Here is an 18,791-nt window from a genome sequence, read left to right on the forward strand (position 1 = left end):
CTGGATGTCATAGAGGGCAAAATTAGCACAAGTGAGGAGTAGAAATTAAATGGGACCAGTTTTCAACTCAGAACAGTGAAGAACTTTCTAACAATAAGGGGTTTCAGTAACAGAATAGGTTTCCTATTGAACAGCGCACCTCTTATCCTGGAGATGGTCAAAAAGAGTCTTGACAAGCAACTGTCCTGGGATTTGGGGAAGAATGTTCATGCCTCCCATTCTACGACCCATGTTAGCACAAAGAGGGACATTTCTACCAATGCTTCTATCCCCTTTCGCTCAACTTGCTCACTTCTCCTCATGGGAGAGACTATTCCGTTTTGTTAGAGTCTGGGGTATTTTTGAGGCCATGCTTTGCTAGGGGCAGTTCATCATATAAAGCTTTTTTAAAGAGGCTGGTGATTACTGTATGAGTCAGACATGCAGGCTCTTTATCCGGATGGGTGTGGGTCTCCAGGGTCTGCTCTGTGGAACCCCATGGCACAAATGTGTAGGCACCAAGGTATATACTGAAGATGGAAAATAGGGGCCCCATTTAGCATCTGGTATAAACTGTATTCTCCAGCACAGTTATCAGGACACCTGCTTTGAGGATCACTGAATGCTTTCCAGGCCATTAAGAAGCTGATATTTGGATCTCTGTTTGGTTAAAAGTTCCATTATCAGACAGAGTTCTGAGGTGGAGAGCAGGCCCATGTTCTGAGTAGTAGGCCCATGAATCCATACATATTTGTTTTTCATTGAGTGATGTAAGGAAACTAGCAGTTGGGCTCTCTTGGTACTCAGACATCTAGTCTCTAGAAGTGGAAGGTTGGACTAAATGACTCCGTTAACCTTTCAGAGTCTTAATGGAGCCTGGATGCTTTAAGTCCCCATTCGTTTATAGAATCTGGCTGATATTACTTGAACAATTTGTCCTTAAATCTGGTGATCAATAATACCCATCTGTCAAATGGTTGGGTCTCATATTTCCTATGGTTTTAGGAATCCTCAAAAAGATGGTGTGGTCTCTCATATAATTTAGGCTGTGCCCTTCATTTATGTAAACAAATTGTGGTGCATGTGTGGTATGCTGCCCAGGTCCTTCCTTGAGGACTGAAACACTCATTCCTCAAGTTGTTAGGAGTTGGAAACTTATGGCTTGTAGTGGAGTCCCTCACCAGAGACTGTCCTCTGATGAATGTCTCCTCACCCAAGGTGATGCTTCCTTCCTGGAGGCAACCCACATGGTTGATACAGAGGTATAAAGGCCCACCCTTTGCCCCAATTTGAGATCACTCTGTAGAGCCATCCTAGTTCCAAATCTCCCCATGGGATCAGCTGAGGATTTTTTTTAAAGCCTATTTATTTATTTATTTATGTCACACTATGCTGGCATGTGGGATCTTAGTTCCCCGACCAGGAATTGAAGCCGTACCCCCTGCATTGGGAGCATGGAGTCTTAACCACTGGACCACCAGGGAAGTCCCAGGATCAGCTGAGGATTTTGTTGTGACTTACCACAAACCGATTTTTCTATCTGTTCAATGTTGCTTTCATCTGTTCCCATAGGTACAGTCCCAAGAGGACTCCACAGCAAAGGTCCTGCATACGACTTGCTGTCTCAGAAGTCTTCTTCATCCTAGAGAACCCAAACTGCAACGTGAATACTTGCTGTCTTAATTTAGGTATCAAGCAAGTGCTAAGTGTATGGAATATGGCAGTGAGAAAAGAGCCTACCATTCAGTAGTTTATCTATTCCAGTTACTGTGCTTCCCTGATCTACGCTATGACTTGGTTAAAATGTATTGCTGCCTTCACAGGTCAACCTTGCTGCTGATATTCACAGGGTCCTGCTGCTGCACCTCTCTTAACCCCTGTACTTTTGGGCGTGTCTCATCACTGCCTATGGCTGTGCCACTAGTCACCTTGATGCTACTGGTTTGGCTCTGCCATGCTAGCTATGCTAGACCCTGTTGATAACCTGTTCTCAACCTCCACTTCCCTCGATATGTCTGTTCTTTTCGCTGCTGTCTGATTGAAGCTTATCTCCATCTTTGCCCATATTTGTTCTCTGAATCTTTTGCTCGTGAGGAAACCTGTTCCCCTTCTTGTGTCTTCCTCCTTTATGGGGGTCTTTCCCTAGTGGTAAAAGCTTTTATTTTCATCGTCCAGCCCTCTGTGGAGGTCATTTTCTTGTCAGAAATGCAGATGCCTTTGAGTGATTGATTTCCTTTGTATATTTGTTTTCATGTAGTTCTCTTCTGCCTTGGATATATAGACATCCCAGGGGGCTGGTTAGGGTTAGATGGAGAGTGTTTTAAGGATAGCTTCATATTGTACCCAGAATAACAGTTCCCTTTTCTACACTCAGGCCCTGATACTAAGTCTATCCCTCCCGAGACTCCTCCCCACTTATGGTAACTTTTCCTTCAGTGGCCTGCTTGTTGCTCTTTGGAGCATAGCTTCCCTTGGGACCTCCCCAATCTATCAGAAATGTCTGTATTTGTCCAGACCTCAATTAGGAACACAGTTCAAGTTCTTTCCCATGGGGGCCCTAGGCCCATACCAGTAAAAGGATGCAGCTAGCTTCTTATCTAAGTGTCCACAAACATTCCATGACAGTTACCCTTAATAGCCTGGTGCACATAGGTGACCCCTGGCAGGAGGACGCCTAGTCCCACATGCTAGCGTATCTGAATCTCAGCCAGAATGCACTGCTGTATACAACTCTGGGATCCCGTGAAGTGATAATGTGTGATAGGAAGAGAACTGAACGTGGAGTCAGGAGATCTGCAATCTTGTTAGTGCCACAAGCTCATTGCTTTTTAGCTCTCTGAGTCTCAGTTTCCACAATCAAAAATGAAGGAGTTAGACTAGATCATGTCTAATAACTCAGTTCTATCACTTTATGATTTTTTTCTGGCCACTTGTGTCATCTTTCCACTCTTTATTACCATGACTTTAATTGGCTCTGGCATGAACTCTCTGAGGGATGACATTTTCAAAACAGTTTGCTGCTGGAATGCAGATGATACTTTTCCAGGGTTGACACATATGCATTTCTTTGTGTGACCTCTGAAACCCAGCACAGAATTTTCCATCACAGTCTGCCTGGGATTGATCACATGCTTCAGGAGAGGCCCATCCAGGATAGCTCCTTTGTAACAGATTTTTGGATAGAAATCATTAGGTTCACCTTGTGCCCAGATAATATTGAAGGCTGGAAGGAAATCAGCTGGTTGGAGATTTTTTTAAAATGTATTTACTCCCCTAATACGAAATCCTTGAATTCAGCATACAACAAAAAGCAAAGAGTAATAATGAGTGCATTATACACGCATATAACAAGAAATTCAACAATTAGAATGTCTGTAAACCAGTTCTACAGGATCAAATGCTGTCAGTACATAATGGGAATGTTTTAACATAGGGTGTAAAGCTCAAAGACAGACTCACAAGGCTAAAAAGAACTGTATGAAGATATCTACGGTTCCTTTTCTGAAGTGTAAATGAGCCTCAATTAAGCCATCTTCAGTGAAAGATTATCAGTGTTACACCTAATCAAAAACCAACAGAGAATCTACAACCCTCAGGAAGAAGCACTTTCTCTTTTTCTTCATAGTAATTCAGTGTCTGGAAAGCCTTCCTGTCACCACTGTCTCCATTCAGGGGAGGCATTAGGCAGGTAACTAGTACAGAGACACAAAGTCAGCCTCCTTCTCTAGTCTCTGTCATCCATGGTCTTACCAATTCTTTCTTTAAAATGCCACCCTAATCTCTTCTCTGTCTTTGTCACACCTAACCTGCTTTGGTTTAGGCCCTTGTCATTTCTAATCTGGATTACTGTAATTGTCTCTTCATTCAGTAAACTCCAGTTCCATGACAAAAGTAGAAACATGGGACTCAATGCAAGATTGATATTTCCAGCCACTATAAAATTTCACATTCTCTTGTAAGCATGGGAGGTAAGATTGACCAGCAATGGTCTGCCAGGCATGTATAAGGGAATTGGAGAGGGATGGAAATATTTATACAATGTTGGGTACATCTGTACCAAAGACTTGAAGAAAGATACCTTGGTACCATGAATGATATAGTTTCTGTATTCCTGGGCACTTGTATGGACTTAAGGGAAGGTGTGAAGTTAACTGGGTTCTGATCAGAGGTTATGACTCATCCTGTTTTTTCCTACACTAGTCAGGTGGTACTACTTCCTTTTCCTATCTATTTTTCAGGATTTTGTTTTGGCCCTGGGATTGAGCTCACACAGTCCTGCCATACTTTTCTACATCAGATGCATTAGCTTAGTTTTTCTACCACTTCAGTCTCATACTCCTTTAGTCCATCCTTTATATTACTGCTAAAGTCATTTTTTTCTAAAATGCAAATATTTTCATGTATTCTCCCACTCAGCATCCTTCATTGGTTCCCCACTGTCTTCAAGGTACCATCCAATCTTCTTCTTGGAATAAACATGGCCTTTTATTATCTAGCTCTTGCTTACCACTCCTGCTTTTCCTTCATTATGCCTTCTTGCCCTTGTGCATGCTCTCATCTCAGTCTTGTATACCTGTTCACCTCCTGGGACTTGGCTGATTCCAGCTCATCCCAAGAGTCTCTGGTACTGGAAAGTCATTTCTAATCTCCCTTCATACTCTTAATTATGCTGATCTCAGTGAGGTTCCATTCTTTACTCCTGTGAGTTCCCACAGAATCCTGAACTTGTTTCTATTATAATAGTCATCACACAGTATTACAATTATTTGTTTCTTGTTTATCCCTGGCCTGGTTGGAAGCTTCTTGATGCCTAGATCTTTGTTTCATTTTTATATCTCCTGCTGTAGCAGGAGATTGGCCCATAGTGGATGATCAGTAAGTGTGGGTTGGATAAATGAGGTTGAAGACCTTCCTAGGAGGGTTATCTACAGGAGGCTTGTTTTTTTTTTTTTTTTTTTTTTTACCAAGTACAAGGTTTAACTAGACAACCTCTAAAGTTCTTTCTAGCTCTTAGATACATGATTTTATGCTATACTGGGGGCCTTGAGATAAAATTCTCAGAAAGTAGCTGCTTCTACATAACACACATTTTTCTTGTTAGGGTATTTAATTTGGTGATTTTGATCTTTTATGTGGTTCAGTTCACAGCATGAATCCTCTTTTCAAAAGGTTCTTCTAATTCAGTCATTTAACTGACAAATAATTTTCATTATCTTTGTTCAAACAATTTGATTAGATGTATTACTCAGTGATTTTATTCTGTATCTCTAAGATCCTATCAATGTACTTGCAGTGTCTAAGAGTTTGATAGGGAACAGGAATTAGGTGTGGGTTGAAAAGACATAGGCAGACATAGTCCTAAGAGTAAACCAGATCTAAGGATCAAGGTTCAAGAGCCAGAATTCAGATGAGCAGTCTGACAGTGTCACAGACGTGTTGTCACAACCTGGCAGTGGAATAAACCTGGGCAGAGGAACAGAAATCAAGAGAGCATAGAACCCTCAGTATAGAGCAAGACAGGACCAATAGCCTAAAGTCTTAGCAGGTAGAGATAGAGGAAGAGCTGGGAAAGGGTCAGGGACAAGAAGGAAGACCAAAGCAGGAGCGAAAACAGATTCAAAGAACAAAACCTTGACTCTGAGGTAGAATCTGACCCGGTCAGAAGATTCTTGATGCTCTTTGTATAGCAGAAATTAACATCAGCTTTGCTGTAGGTAATCTGAGGTTAGCAAATAGGAGCAGAAATTGACTATTGGAGTCCTGTGGCATTTCTTATGGTACTTTTACTTGTTTTATAGTCTCTTATAAGCATATCTACTGTCTCTTGTTACACAGTGAACTCCTTGAGAACGAGGACCATGGTTTTCTCTCTATTACACTGAGTGCAGTACTTTGCATATACCTGGTGCTCAGTAGTATGTAATGAATTAAGTTACAGCAGTTAGGAATTACATTATTAATGCTCCCTGGAGAATACTGAGTGGCTCTAGTGATTCCCAGAATGTTCATTTAAGCCATCTGTAGATTCAGTTGTTTTTAATGCCAGTCACTGATTTTTTTTTCTGGGTAATTGAATATTTAAGGTCTGTGTGACCCTGGAAAATAAGTAATCCTCTTAGGAGATGTATTGAGATCTCTAATGAGTCAAAAAAAAAGAGTAAGTTTTCTTGGGACAAGATCCCTGTCAGAGTGCCTCCCTATTGAGTGAGAATATCAGATTGTTTGCTCATAAAAGGATCAACAGCTGACACCAGTGGAATAAGTTTAAGATTCAAATTTATCTCAATGTCTCATAATTAAAAAAGAATCGTGTTGAAAACTCTGTAAAATTTAGAAATTCAATATGGTGAATCAGTTTCTGCTTTCTTGATAAAGTATCCTTCTGCTTTTAGGACTGTATACCTCTGCAGCCAGAACGATATTCTAGAAGGAACAGCCATTTGGAAACACTGAGTTTTCAGAATCTTATGTAATACACACTTATGATACAGTATCAAATTTAACCCCGACAAATGAGTACTGGAGCCTCATAAGGGATGGCTCACATCTGATTTTTTTCTGAATCTATTTCTATACCAACTGGAGTCAAAACATACTTCTACTTGCTTGGCCTTCCTAATTGTTTTCAGCTTTTTCTTCCTCCTTGCTAAATGATGAAAATAATCCAACTTTATAGTTTTCCAAGGTCAATATGGTGGCCCTATATAGAGAGTGAATTGAGATTAAGAATTCAGTTTTAATTCTGGGAGCTTGACACAAAATTGGTTTAATTTAATCTATTTGATTTTAGTTCTTTAATTTCCTGATAAAGGAAATTTAATTTTCACCTGCTGGATTTTGCTGATTACCCTTTGCCCTGTCTTGTGCTAGGCAAAATTCCAAGATGATTTGGAGTCCAAAGTGTTGGATTGGAGTGTCATTTTCACCATTCATTAGCTATGTGAGTGTGGGTAATCACCAGAGGCTTAGTATTCTCACTTGTAAAATAAGAATAAAAACCTCTTGCCCTGGGTGGATTAGATGAAAGACTGTATGTCAAGATGTTTTGACAGCACCATGATCATTATCTAAATTTTTGCTTTATTTATTTATGAATGGAAACTCTCAGAAAGTTAGTTCCTCTACTGTCTTAACTTTTAACCTGGAATCCTTAAGGCAAAACTCAATCAATGTTAACCAAAGACAACTAGAAAATAAAAATCATCATCACCATCACCACCCTCAACATCACAGTACAAGGTGTACAGGGATAAAAAACCATATCAGGCTAAGAGAAAGGCCCTCTACTGCTTGGAAGAACAGATAAGCCAGCAGTGCTTTTTGCTATGCAGAATCAATTCAGTAGAAAACTACCTACTTTGGTATGATTTGAGGGGTAGTGAAAGCATTTCTGTCCTAAAATAGAATCCTGCTAATGACCTACAGTAGAAAGTGAAAAAAACATGGGAAACTGGGCTAGTTTCACATACTTTGTGAGACTTCCAATTGTCTTAGGGATCTATGGGGTCTGGGGACAATGTCAGAGGTGAGACTTAGGGTTTCAATCATCAGCAGCATTTTAAAAATGGGATTTCAAATTTATATTCTCTGGGTTTTTTTTTTGTTTGTTTGTTTTTGGCATCTACATGGAGGAGGTGAAAGATGTAGGGGAACGCTACAAGAAGATAACAGAACTTTAGAAACTATGACCCCAAAACATTCTTCTCTACATGTTCCATTGATTAGTGATTGATTGTAGATGGGTAATATGATATGATGGACAGTAACCTGGCCTGGGGTCAAGAGATCTGGGTTCCAGGCTTGTCTTTACTATTAAAAAATTTTGTTTTGCCTTTTAGTCCTTCATAACTCTGAGGCTCGGTTTCCATTCTTTTGAAGTAAAGGGGTTGAATAAATAGCCTCTTAGTTTCTTCCTTTGGAAAACATTACTGAGCTCTCCTTTTTTTAAAATTAATTTATTTAATTTATTTATTTTTGGCTGAGTTGGGTCTTCGTTGCTGTGTGCGGGCTTTCTCTAGTTGCTGCAAGCGGGGGCTACTCTTCCCTGCGGTGTGCGGCCTTCTCATTACAGTGGCTTCTCTTGTTGTGGAGCACAGGCTCTAGGCACGTGGGCTTCAGTAGTTGTGGCGTGCGGGCCCAGTAGTTGTGGCACTCAGGCTCTAGAGTGCAGGCTCAGTAGTTGTGGCGCACGGGCTTAGTTGCTCCACGGCATGTGGGATCTTCCCAGACCAGGGCTCGAACCCGCGTCCCCTGCATTGGCAGGCGGATTCTCAACCACTGTGCCATCAGGGAAGCCCCCATTATTGAGCTCTTGTTTCTTGTTTAGTACTATGACACAAAATAAATAAGACACAGACCCTACCCTCAAAGAGCTTACAGACTAATAGGGCAGATAGAAGGGTAGACAAATGTGTAGTAAAGGAATACTAATATTAAGCTAAATGTCTGTCTAGGTCTCTTCTAATTCTAATGTTTTATTATTTTAAACTGTCTTAAAAAATACCAAGGGTTAATTATTAGCAATTACCAGAACAATTTGACTTTCTTGTAATTTTGTCAGGGCTTCTGTTGTCCAGTGACCTTCCTATTCACTGAAAATCATTTTTGACAATACGTCACTGCCTGTTTTAGATATTTTTACGTAATGCAATGAACTTTCTTACTTAAAAAGGGATTATTTTAATGTACTTGACCCATATTATTCATACCATTATATGTCACCCCAGATTCACCAGGATGCAACAATAAAAATAACAATAACAATTATTGCTAATGCCACTATTAATTATTCATGTTAGTGTCATCCACTAAAGTCATTCCAGAATTTTCCGGGTAGATTTAGGCAGTTTCTCTTCCATACTACCATCTCCTTACCTATCTTCCTCTTCCTTCTTTCCTTCCTTCCTTCTATGCTCACAGTGTTACTACAATTCTTTATTATCTTATCTCCTCCACTAAAATATAAACTCCTCCAGGGTGTAGGCCTCTTACCTATGTGAATACCCTGGCACATAGCGCAGTCTCTGGGCACAGTGTAGATATTCAGTGCATGTTAGTTGAATGAAAGAATGAATTTGATTATCTTAACTATCGCTCTTTAGACAATGCAATGTTTTAAATCATAATTTCTTATTGGATATCCAACCACATTCTGCCTTTAGGTACTTAGGCATTATTCCATTTGAGGACTTATGGACATTATACATCTGTTTATGTTTAAAGAAAGGGACTTCAGTTGAATGTCATTTTACAGACTTTCAGACTGGCTGCTTCTTTCTTTTTTAAAAGGGTTTCTTTCTCTTTTTGAAAGAACACACTGTCTCCATAACCTGAACCATCCAGCCCCAATTCTCCTCTCCCCCACCCTCATGCCTACTTTCACTGGCACACATATGATGCAGCACCATGTTGGGGCAGAATTTTATAAAGAGGAGGGACACTGGATCCATTCAGGTGGTGGAGAGGTGAAAGAACAGCTCATGTGTTTCTTTGTTTTCTGTCATTTTTTTCCTCTCCTCATTAAGGCCTTTAAAGACAGCCTGTGTGAAAGAATCTGAAGGCTAAATTTGACACCATGGGATACCCAAGTAGTAGTGGAGTGGGGGGAGGGGTTGGATGTGAAGATGTGAGGAAAGAATTTGGATCCTGAACCAGCTTCAGCTCAGTTGCCAACTGATCAAATGTCCCTTTGGTTCCCTGAACTTATCCATGAAATTTGTATCTTGGAAAAACTGCATTTGAACTTGGCAGGACACAAGTTTTATGTTTATCAGAGTCGAGTTTTAAGTGTTTTGTGTTCTCTTTCCCCAAGTGCTCCATGTGTTCTGAATAATCCTACCTTCTCCCCAATCCACAGTAGCGAAGAAATGCTGCTCAGGGTATGGAAAGATCAAAAAATATTAGCTTCAGAACTTGTCTAAGTTTTTTTTCCATTGACCAGGGGCAATGCCAGATTCCCCATCCATTCTGGACATGGACAAGCCAGTAACATCCACATTAATCTAGATTATGTTGACTACATCCTGTTCTGACAACATGTAATATTATGTGTCTTGTTTAATCACACAACAGAAGGACACTTCTCACTGAGTCATTCACTCAACATATTCCAACTGCGGAACATTTGATCATGCTTTTAATATTTATGTGGTGCCATGAATGTACATGACAGGGAAATCACACTTGGAGGGAAAAAAAAAGGTTGTGCTCTCAGGAGACTAGTGTGGAGGAATGTACTCTTTCAAGCAAGCAGAAAAGTTTGAGATCAACTCAGAAGAGTGAGCAGGCATATTTAAAATTCACCTTAGTGCAAGGTGTCATTGAGATTCATTTAATCATGCAAAAAATATTTATTAACTATCTACCTTTGTGGGCACTGTGCTAGGTGTTGGGGCATAAACTCTATGCCCTTACAGAGCTTAAGAAAAATATTGAACAAGTGACTATGAGTGTGAAGAGGGTCATAAAATAGATTATATAGAGACAGCATATGCGATATACAGAAGTATAAAACAAGAAGAGCTAACCTTCATCATGGGGTTGATACCTTTTTGGAAGTGATATTTTATTTATTTAAAAAATTCTAAGTGTTTATTACCATGCATTTTCTCAAAGTGAACACATGGGTGTAACTACCCAGATGAAGAAGTAAAGCATCACCAGAACTCAAGAATCCCCCATAATGTCCTTTCCCAGCCACAATCTCCAATACCCAAAGGGAACCAGAATCCTATCACTAAATATTATTTTTCCTAATTTTTGTAGTTTTTATAAATGAATTTCTACAACATGTACTCTTTTGTGGTAGCTTCTTTCACTCAATGACGATCATTCATAGCTGTTGCATGTGGCTGTAGTTCCCTGATTATCACTGTCATATGGTATTACACTGTATAAATACATAAGAATTTATCCATTCTACTTTTTTTTTATTTTAAATTTTAATTTTTTGGCCATGCCATGCAGCATGTGGGATCTTAGTTCCCCAACCAGGGATCGAACCCGTGCCCCTTGCATTGGAAGCACAGAGTCTTAACCACTGGACTGCTAGGGAAGTCCCTATCCATTCTACTTTTGATGGACATTTGGATCTTTCCCAGTTTTTGGTCATCATTCCTGCTGAGAACATTCTTTTATGTTTGGTGTGCATCTAGTTGCATTTCTTTTCTCTTTTCTTTTTTATTGAAGTATAGTTGTTTATAATGTTGTGTTAATTACTACTGTACAGAAAAGTAGTTCAGTTATACATATATATACATTCTTTTCTTAAAATACTCTTTTCCATTATGGTTTATCATAGGATATTGAATATAGTTCCCTGTGCTATACAGTAGGACCTTGTTTATCCATTCTATATATAAAAGCTTAATCTGCTAACCCCAACCTCCCACTTCATCCCTATCCCAACCCCCTCCCCCTTGGCAACCACCAGTCTGTTCTCTATGTCCGTGAATTTGTTTCTGTTTTGTAGATAGGTTCACTTGTGTCATATTTTACATTCCACTTATAAATGATATCGTATGGTATTTATCTTTCTCTTTCTGACTTACTTCACTTTGTATGATAATCTCTAGTTGCATCCATGTTGCTGCGAATGGCATTATTTCGTTCATTTTTATGGTTGAGTAGTATTCCATTGCATATATATACCACATCTTCTTTATCCGTTCATCTATTGACGGACATTTAGGTTGTTTCCATGTCTTGGCTATTGTGAATAGTGCTGCTATGAAATAGCAGTGCATGTATCTTTTTGTCTGGATATTTGCCCAGGAGTGGGATTGCTTGATCATATTGGTAATTCTATTTTTAGTTTTCTGAGGAACCTTCATACTGTTTTCCACAGTGGCTGCACCAACTTACATTCCTACCAACAGTGTAGGAGGGTTCCCTTTTCCCTGCATCCTCTCTAGCATTTGTTATTTGTAGACTTATTGTTATATGTAGACTTATTGTTATTGTATTTAAGAAACTGTTTATTTTCCGTCAACCTATTTCCATTTTAAGAGTATGGAAGAACAGCTTAAGATGACTCACTGGTTGTTCCTACCCATTCAGTGGCCTGAGCAGTGGGAGCTGCAGACCAGTCTTCAGTGGCAGGCTGAGCACTCCAGTCTTCAGTGGGGAACGGCTGAATAGGCACAGAGGGCACCTGCACACATTCGGACCAGTCTGCCACCTCAGGTTGAGAAGCAGGGAGCTCAGGATCTGGAACAGACCATTCACTCTGAAATTCCTCCTTGGTCACAGCTTTCTTGGCTGTCACCTGCTCTTCCTTTTCAATCTCTTCAGGATCTCTGTAGAAGCAGAGATCAGACATGACCTCCCATGGTTGTTCACGGGAGATGGTGTCGTGCATGCACAGAACATCCTGGGCGAGCATTCACCACATCAGACCCACTGACTGGGCTCCCTTCTTGTTGCATGGGATGGCAATGTCCACATAATACAGAGGAGAGTCTGTGTTACACAAAGCAATAGTAGGCAGGTTAACGTAAGAGGCCTCTGTGAGAGGCTGGTGGTCAGCTCTGGGATCAGTAACCACCAGCAGTCTTGGCTCCCTGAAGGCTGCCTGGATCTGGTCAGTGAAGGTTCCAGGAGTGAAGTGGCCTGCAATAGGAGTGGCTCCAGTGGCAGCAGCAAACTTCAGCACGGTTCGCTGGCCAGTATTCCTGGAGGGTATGACACTGACATCAGCTGGGTTTTCAATGGCAATAATGGGACGAGCTACCAACAGAAGCTTCTCCCAGGTTCTCTTCAGATTTATGATGTAGATGCCATCACTTTTCCTTTTGTAGGTGTACTATTCCATTTGGAAGTCAAGGTTGCTGCCACCTAAGTGGGTTCCTGCTGCAAGGAATTTGAAGACATCCTCCTCCTTCATTTGCAGGACATCAAGGGCTCCAGACATTGTGGAAGTTTCCCTTTAAGTTACGATGGGAGGGCTAGAGCTTCAAGATGGCGGAAGAGTAAGACGTGGAGAAAAACTTCCTTCACAGAAATACATCAGAAATACATCTATATGTGGAACAACCCCTACAGAACACCTACTGAAAGCTGGCAGAAGACCTCAGACCTCCCAAAAGGCAAGAAACTCCCCACGTACCTGGGTAGGGCACAAGAAAAAAGAAAAACAGAGACAAAAGAATAGGGATGGGACCTGCACCAGTGGGAGGGAGCTGTGAAGGAGGAAAGGTTTCCACACACTAGGAAGCACCTTTGTGAGTGGAGACTGCGGGTGGCGGAGGGGGGAAGCTTCAGAGCCACAGAGGGGAGTGCAGCAACAGGGGTGCAGAGGGCAAAGCAAGAGAGTCCTGCAGGGAGGATCGGTGCCTGCAAGCTCTCACCAGCCCGAGTGGCTTGTCTGCTCAAATGACGGGACAGGTGGGAGCTGGGAGCTGAGGCTCTGGCTTTGGAGGTTAGATCCCAGGGAGAGGACTGGGGTTGGCTGTGTGAACACAGCCTGAAGGGGGCTAGTGTGCCACAGCTAGCTGGGAGTGTGTCCAGGAAAAGGTCTGGAGCTGCCAAAGAGGCGAGAGACTTTTTCTTGCCTCTTTGTTTTGGGGTGCGCGAGGAGAGGGGATTAAGAGCACTACCTAAATGAGCTCCAGACACAGGCGCGAGCCGTGGCTATCAACGTGAACACCAGAGATGGGCATGAGACGCTAAGGCGGCTGCTGCAGCCCCCAAGAAGCCTGTGTGCAAGCACAGGTCACTATCCACACCTCCCCTCCTGGGAGACTGTGCAGCCGCCACTGCCAGGGTCCCGGGATCCGGGGACAACTTCCCCGGGAGAACGCACGGCACACCTCAGGCTGGTGCAATGTTATGCTGGCCTCTGCTGCCACAGGCTCGCCCCGCATCCTTACCCCTCCCTCCCCCCCAGACTGAGTGAGCCAGAGCCCCCGAATCAGCTGCTCCTTTAACCCCGTCCTGTCTGAGCGGTAACGGATGCCCTCAGGCGACCTACACGCAGAGGCGGGGCCAAATCCAAAGCGGAACCCCGGGAGCTGTGCGAACAAAGAAGAGAAAGGGAAATCTCTCCGTGCAGCCTCAGGAGCAGCGGATTAAATCTCCACAATCAACTTGATGTACCTGCATCTGTGGAATACCTGAACAGAGAACGAATCATCCCAAATTGAGGCAGTGGACTTTGGGAGCAATGATATGTATATATTTTTCCTTTTTCTGTTTTTCCGTGTGGATGACAGGGTCTTGGTGCTCCGGCCAGGCATTAGGCCTGTGCCTCTGAGGTGGGAGAGCCGAGTTCAAAACACTGGTCCACCAGAGACCTCCCAGCTCCACGTAATATCAAATGGCGAAAATCTCCCAAAGACCTCCATCTCAACACCAAGACCCAGCTCCACTCAGCGACCAGCAAGCTCCAGTGATGGACACCATATGCCAAACAACTGGCAAGACAGGAACAAAACCCATTAGCAGAGAGGCTGCCTAAAATCATAATAAGGTCACAGACACCCCAAAACACACCACCGGATGCGGACCTGCCCACCAGAAAGACAAGATCCAGCCTCATCCACCAGAACACAGGCACTAGTCCCCTCCACCAGGAAGCCTACACAACCCACTGAACCAACCTTAGCCACTGGTGGCAGACACCAAAAATAATGGGAACTAGGAACCTGCAGGCTGTGAAAAGGAGACCACAAACACAGTAAGTTAAGCAAAATGAGAAGACAGAGAAACACACAGCAGATGAAGGAGCAAGGTAAAAACCCACCAGACCAAACAAATGAAGAGGAAATAGGCAGTCTACCTGAAAAAGAATTCAGAATAATGATAGTAAAGATGATCCAAAATCTGGGAAATAGAATGGAGAAAATACAAGAAACGTTTAACAAGGACCTAGAAGAACTAAAGAGCAAACAAACAATGATGAACAACACAATAAATGAAATTAAAAATTCTCTAGAAGGAATCAATAGCAGAATAACTGAGGAAGAAGAATGGATAAGTGACCTTGAAGATAAAATAGTGGAAATGACTACTGCAGAGCAGAATAAAGAAAAAAGAATGTAAAGAATTGAGGACAGTCTCAGAGACCTCTGGGACAACATTAAACGCACCAACATTCGAATTATAGGGGTCCCAGGAGACGAAGAGAAAAAGAAAGGGACTGAGACAATATTTGAAGAGATTAGAGTTGAAAACTTCCCTAATATAGGAAAGGAAATAGTTAATCAAGTCCGGGAAACACGGAGAGTCACGTACAGGTTAAATCCAAGGAGAAATATGCCAAGACACATATTAACCAAACTATCAATAATTAAATACAGAGAAAAAATATTAGAAACAGCAAGGGAAAAACAACAAATAGCATACAAGGGAATCCTCATAAGGTTAACAGCTGATCTTTCAGTAGAAACACTGCAAGCCAGAAGGGAGTGGCAGGACATTTTAAAGTGATGAAAGGGAAAAAACCTACAACAAAGATTACTCTACCCAGCAAGGATCTCATTCAGATTTGATGGAGAAATTAAAACCTTTACAGACAAGCAAAAGCTAGGAGAATTCAGCACCACCAAACCAGCTTTACAACATATGCTAAAGGAACTTCTCTAGGCAGGAAACACAAAAGAAGGAAAAGACCTACAATAACAAACTGAAAACAATTAAGAAAATGGTAATAGAAACATACATATCGATAATTACCTTGAATGTAAATAGATTAAATGTTTCAACCAAAAGACATAGACTGGCTGAATGGATACAAAAACAATACCCGTATATATGCTGTCTACAAGAGACCCACTTCAGACCTAGGGACACATACAGGCTGAAAGTGAGGGGATGGAAAAAGATATTCCATGCAAATGGAAATCAAAAGAAAGCTGGAGTAGCAATTCTCATATCACACAGAACAGACTTTAAAACAAAGACTATTAGAAGAGCCAAAGAAGGACACTACATTATGATCAAGGGATCGATCCAAGAAGAAGGTATAACAATTGTAAATACTTATGCACCCAACATAGGAGCACCGCAATACATAAGGCAAATACTAACAGCCATAAAAGGGGAAACCGACAGTAACACAGTCATAGTAGGGGACTTTAACACCCCACTTTCACCAATGGACAGATCATCCAAAATGAAAATCAACAAGGAAACACAAGCTTTAAATGATACATTAAACAAGATGGACTTTATTGACATTTATAGGACATTCCATCCAAAAACAACAGAATACACTTTCTTCTCAAGTGCTCATGGAACATTCTCCAGGATAGATCATATCTTAGGTCACATATCTAGCCTTGATAAATTTACAATAATTGAAGTTGTATCCAGTATCTTTTCCGACCACAATGCTATGAGACTAGGTATCAATTACAGGAAAATATCTGTAAAAAATACAAACACATGGAGGCTAAACAATACACTACTTAATAACCAAGAGATCACTGAAGAAATCAAAGAGGAAATCAAAAAATACCTATAAAGAAATGACAGTGAAAACATGATGACCCCAAACCTATGGGATGCAGCAAAAGCAGTTGTAAGAGGGAAGTTTATAGCAATACAATCCTACCTTAAGAAACAAGAAACATCTCAAATAAACAACCTAACCTTACACCTAAAGCAATTAGAGAAAGAAGAACCAAAAAACCTCAAAGTTAGCAGAAGGGAAGAAATCATAAAGATCAGATCAGAAATAAATGAAAGAGAAATGAAGGAAACAATAGCAAAGATCAATAAAACTAAAAGCTGTCTTTTTGGGAAAATAAACAAAATTGATAAACCATTAGCCAGACTCGTCAAGAAAAAGAGAGGACTCAAATCAATAAAATTAGAAATGAAAAAGAAGAAGTTACAACAGACACCGCAGAAATACAAAGCATCCTAAGAGACTACTACAAGCAACTCTATGCCTATAAAATGGACCACCTGGAAGAAATGGAAAAATTCTTAGAAAAGCACAATCTTCTGAGACTGAACCAGGAAGAAATAGAAAATATAAACAGACCAGTAACAGGCACTGAAATTGAAACTGTGATTAAAAATCTTCCAACAAACAAAAGCCCAGGACCAGATGGCTTCACAGGTGAATTCTATCAAACATTTAGAGAAGAGCTAACACCTATCCTTCTCGAAATCTTCCAAAATATGGCAGAGGGAGGAACACTCCCAAACTCATTCTACGAGGCCACCATCACCCTGATACCAAAACCAGATAAAGATGTCACAAAGAAGGAAAACTACGGGTCAATATCACTGGTGAACATAGATGCAAAAATCCTCAACAAAATACTTGCAAACAGAATCCAACAGCACATTAAAAGGATCATACACCATGATCAAGTGGGGTTTATCCCAGGAATGCAAGGATTCTTCAATATACACAAATCAATCAATGTGATACACCATATTAACAAATTGAAGAAAAAAAACCATATGATCATCTCAATAGATGCAGAGAAAGCTTTTGACAAAATTCAACATCGATTTATGATAATAACCCTCCAGAAAGTAGGCATAGAGGGAACTTACCTCAACATAATAAAGGCCATATATGACAAACCCACAGCCAACATCGTCCTCAATGGTGAAAAACTGAAATCATTTCTGCTAAGATTAGGAAAAGACAAGGTTGCCCACTCTCACCACTATTATTTAACATTGTTTTGGAAGTTTTAGCCACAGCAATCAGAGAAGAAAAAGAAATAATAGGAATCCAAATCGGAAAAGAAGAAGTGAAGCTGTCACTGTTTGCAGATGACATGATACTGTACATAGAGAATCCTATAAGATGCTACCAGAAAGCTACTAGAGCTCATCAATGAATTTGGTAAAGTAGCAGGATACAAAATTAATGCACAGAAATCTCTTGCATACACTAATGATGAAAAATCTGAAAGTGAAATTAAGGCAACACTCCCATTTACCATTGCAACAAAAAGAGTAATATACCTAAGAATAAACCTAACTAAGGAGACAAAAGACCTGTATGCAGAAAACTATAAGACACTGATGAAAGAAATTAAAGATGATACAAACAGATGGAGAGGTATACCATGTTCTTGGATTGGAAGAATAAACATTGTGAAAATGACTATACTACCCAAAGCAATCTACAGATTCAATGCAATCCCTATCAAACTACCAATGGCATTTTTCACAGAACTGGAACAAAAAATTTCAAAATATATACGGCAACACAAAAGACCCTGAATAGCCAAAGCAATCTTGAGAAAGAAAAACGGAGCTGGAGGAATCAGGCTCCCTGACTTCAGACTATACTACAAAGCTACAGTAATCAAGACAGTATGGTATTGGCACAAAAACAGAAATATAGATCATTGGAACAGGATAGAAAGCCCAGAGATAAACCCACACACCTATGGTCACCTTATTTTTGATAAAGGAGACAAGAACATACAATGGAGAAAAGACAGCCTCTTCAATAAGTGGTTCTGGGAAAACTGGACAGCTATATGTAAAAGAATGAAATTAGAACACTCCCTAACACCTACACAAAAATAAACTCAAAATGGATTAAAGACCTAAATGTTAGGTCAGACACTATAAAACTCTTAGAGGAAAACATAGGCAGAACACTCTATGACATAAATCACAGCAAGATCCTTTTTGACCCACCTCCTAGAGAAATGGAAATAAAAACAAAAATAAACAAATGGGACCTAATGAAACTTAAATGCTTTTGCTCAGCAACGGAAACCATAAACAAAACAAAAAGACAACCCTCAGAATGGGAGAAAATATTTGCAAATGAAGCAACTGACAAAGGATTAATCTCCAAAATTTACAAGCAGCTCATGCAGCTCAATATC

At 40.7% G+C, this 18,791-nt stretch overlaps 1 pseudogene; it reads right to left on the minus strand.

Annotated features, from left to right (window-relative positions):
* Positions 1 to 12,001: 12,001 nt before the first annotated feature.
* LOC103012135 (40S ribosomal protein SA-like) lies at positions 12,002 to 12,890 on the minus strand (annotated as a pseudogene).
* Positions 12,891 to 18,791: the final 5,901 nt, after the last annotated feature.

This window comes from Balaenoptera acutorostrata, chromosome 1 (assembly GCF_949987535.1).
Source record: "Balaenoptera acutorostrata chromosome 1, mBalAcu1.1, whole genome shotgun sequence".
Taxonomy (NCBI): domain Eukaryota; kingdom Metazoa; phylum Chordata; class Mammalia; order Artiodactyla; family Balaenopteridae; genus Balaenoptera; species Balaenoptera acutorostrata.